Source organism: Hyaena hyaena, unplaced genomic scaffold (genome assembly GCF_003009895.1).
Source record: "Hyaena hyaena isolate Hyena2069 unplaced genomic scaffold, ASM300989v1 scaffold_948, whole genome shotgun sequence".
NCBI classification, from domain to species: domain Eukaryota; kingdom Metazoa; phylum Chordata; class Mammalia; order Carnivora; family Hyaenidae; genus Hyaena; species Hyaena hyaena.
Window position 1 is genome coordinate 347,722 of NW_024081583.1, and position 3,676 is coordinate 351,397.

Here is a 3,676-nt window from a genome sequence, read left to right on the forward strand (position 1 = left end):
TCCCTCTCATTACTAATGTGGACTTTAATTTATGGTAAATGGTTTGGATTTCATGTTTACTAAGCATAAACATAGATTCAGCAGAACATTTGACCTTGTCCTAAAATAATTATGTTATTGTGTGTGTGTGTGTGTGTGTGTGTTTTCAGAAAGCCAATTAATCTCTTAGAGTTTAATAGTGTTGGTTTTTCTAAGGTGAATGTGTTTTCATTTTGTGATTAATTTGTGTCATTACTACTTACCTGCCCTGATTAAACATCTGCTTAAGTACCATACTCAAATAACTTATAGCTGTATAACAATTTATATAAACCGTGTGTAAGAGAACCCTGTAAAGTTTTGCTGTCAAGATCAAAATTCTCTGTTTAGAAAATAGTTGTGTGTACACATATATATCTCAGTATATAGCTATAACTGTACACTTTCTGTACATATCCATGGAAAGGTTATTAACCTTTAAAGTATACTTCTTTTGACACCATGGTTTAAATTATAATATTACTTTGGAGTAAGAGTCATGAAGTCAAAATTCACCTTTTTAAAATCTTCAACCCTCTTTGCCTATGGCAGTATGTCAAAGAGCATATAAAAACTCTAGTATTGCTAGAAATTCCTACCTTAAAGAGCTTGGGAGGGAAAACAATATTCCATATATTTAGCAAATATTTATTATGTAACTTCTGCTAGTCACTGTTCAGGCATTTGGAATACATCAGAAAATGAAACAGAACCCTGTGCTTCTAGAACTTGTGTTTTTGTAGGCTTCAGGAGCAATGAATGGTGAATATAATAATTCAGCAAGTAATAAAGTAGGTGAATACCACCTACGGGGGAGTCAGCCCTACCACCTGTGTGTAGATTACCTGCGAGCCAAGTTGTTTGTTTGTTTGTTTTTAACATTTTGAATGTTTGAAAATATTCAGATTTTATGACATGTGAACTTAAAATTCCTGTCTACAAGTAAACTTTTATTGGAACATATCCATGCTTATTAAGTATTTTTTATAGCTGCTTTTGCACTGTAAGAGTTAAATAGTTGAGCAGGAGACCATATGCAAAGACTAAAGATTTACTACATAGACTAAAATATTTACTCTCCAGCCTTTTACAGAAAAGGTTTGCTGACACTTGCATTAAATAACTTAGTAACACTAAACTTGCCTACAAAAATTCAGAGTTAACATATGTAGATAAATACATATCAATGTGTACATAAGTGAGATAAATGTCTAAGAGGAGTACATTGCAATTATATAGACATCAACTTATTAATACCTTATTCACTAAGAGCTTTAACATTGGGGTATTTGCCGGTAAAACAGTATACAAGGAAAGACTGTTAAGTCGATTGAGTGTCTCCATTAGTGAATACACTATTGTCAGAGAACTGTAGAACTCAAAATATGACTTAAATTAAACTAACAAATGTGGAAAACTTATTACGGGCCAAATGCTTTCGCTGTATTATCAAATTAAGTTCTCAAAGCTACCAACTGAAATAAATATTTCTTTACCCATTTTATAAGCTGAGACAACTGAGACACAGAAAATTTGAGTGACTTGTCCAGATTCAGATTGGACCTGGTGGGGGTTGAGCCTTGATTAAATCCTAATCTCTTGACTCTAAATTTAGTTGTTCCCTATGACCTAGAGTTACCGCCAAGTCATGCTTTATACTGAGTATTGGCTTTACAGCTCCTTAACACTACTTAGCAATCAAGCAACACTGCAATTTAAGTATTATCAGCAATTTGGGTTGAAATAGTTCAGATTGCCCTCTAACTCTAGAATACAGTGAGTAAATCAAGCTCATTTCATTGGCCAGACAAACATGCATGCCTCCCACTTCATGATTTCAGCTCTGCTTTTATTACAGAAATGATATATGCAGTTGATAAAGCCCAAATCCCATATTAGCTCTTTTAAAAGTTTACTTGGGGGCCTCTCAGGGGGCTCAGTTGGTTAAGCATCCGAATTGGGCTCAGTTTATGATCTCACAGTTTGTGTGTTCGAGCCCCGCATCAGGCTCTGTGCTGAAAGTGTAGAGCCTGGAGCCTGCTTTGAATTTTGTGTCTCCCTCTCTCTCTGCCTCTCCCCTGCTCATGCTCTGTCTCTCTTTCTCAAAAATGAACAAACAATACATTTTTTTAAATTTACTTGGGAACATTAGTTACTTAGCATTTATTTTTGAAAAGAAGATTTTTGCATGCATTCGTGTAATGGATGATGAAAAGGTGGTACAGATAAGAGGTAAATCAAGAGGAAAGATCAAGGGTAGAGGGAATAGACTGATGTCATCAAGGGCTAAAACATTGATTACCATAGATAGGAGTGCTCTGTGGGCTCAGGTGAAAATGTAGAATTCAGATAAACAGGCTGTGCCATGGTGAAAGGTATGAAGTAAATCTTCCAAAGACTATCAGGGTTTACCTATGCAAGGGCACCCATAGAAGGGAGGCTGAGGTGAGCTTTATTTGAGAATTTAAATAGGAGGAAGAGGACTTTGGGCTCCTTGTTTCTTACAAAACATTAAATATACTTCCTATCATGTGTGTTCTGATAAATGGTCATCATCTATTAAGGTTTTACATTTTATTGCTTTTTCTGGTTCTGTCTATTTCTAATTTGTCCCTGTTATATAACTTGAATTTGTAAGCTAAATCAAATTATGAGTAAGTAGATTGGAGGGTCACTGACTCATTAATTCAAAAATATTTCTTGAGTTCCTGTCATCGGGTCATATACTATGCCAGTCCAGAGAATGCAGTAATCCAGCCCCACTGTGTTGCCTTTCCTGTTTAAGGACACATTTTACTACAGAGACAGGTAGTAAACTTACTATCTTGTTAAAAGCCTTAAATGTTATGAACGAAACTACCAGGTACATTGAAAACTTACAAGACAGAATCGATGTAGTTAGGGCTAGATTTTTGAAGATGTAATTTTGAGGTTAAGAAATTAAAAACAAGTAGGGTTTCCTCTCTAAATGAGTGTGGAGTATGGCAGAAGAAAGAATATTTGAATAAGACCTACCACTGGGAAAGGAGTGAGCCTATTGAATGAACTGGAAACAAGTAGAGGAACATGTCTGTAATCTCAGGAAGGGGTTGAGGAGGAAGCCAGAGTTGAGGAGATAGGCAGGGTGAGGGCATATATGCACCATAATAACATGCTCATGATTTTAAAATTTGCTTCCTATCAACAACTTGAATTAAGTGATTTTAACAGAAGAAGGATTGTACTCCAGATGGAGTGAATTTGGATGAAGTCTCAAATAAAAGTGAAAGACTGTTTGGAAAATAACTAACATGATCTGAGTGAAATCCCAAAGAAAGGAGCTGTGGTAGAAGGAGGAAGAAGTAGATACATGTGGAATAAATTTAGAGAATGGAATTATATGTATCTGGTTATTAACTGGATTTAGGAAATAAGGAAGGAGTTTAGGAATGATTCTAACTTGTACGGCCAGAAGAATGAATATACCACTTACAAACAACAGTGGCCCAAGACCTGGGTTTTGTGGAAAACATCATGAGTTGCATTTTACAACACTGAGTTTGAAATGTCTGTGTGATCTCTAAGTGAAGATATTAAGGATTTAATTAGATATGAGTATAATGCTCAGTGGAAGTTCCCATGTGAAGGTGGAATTCGCAAAGTACTAACGGAGGCCTGG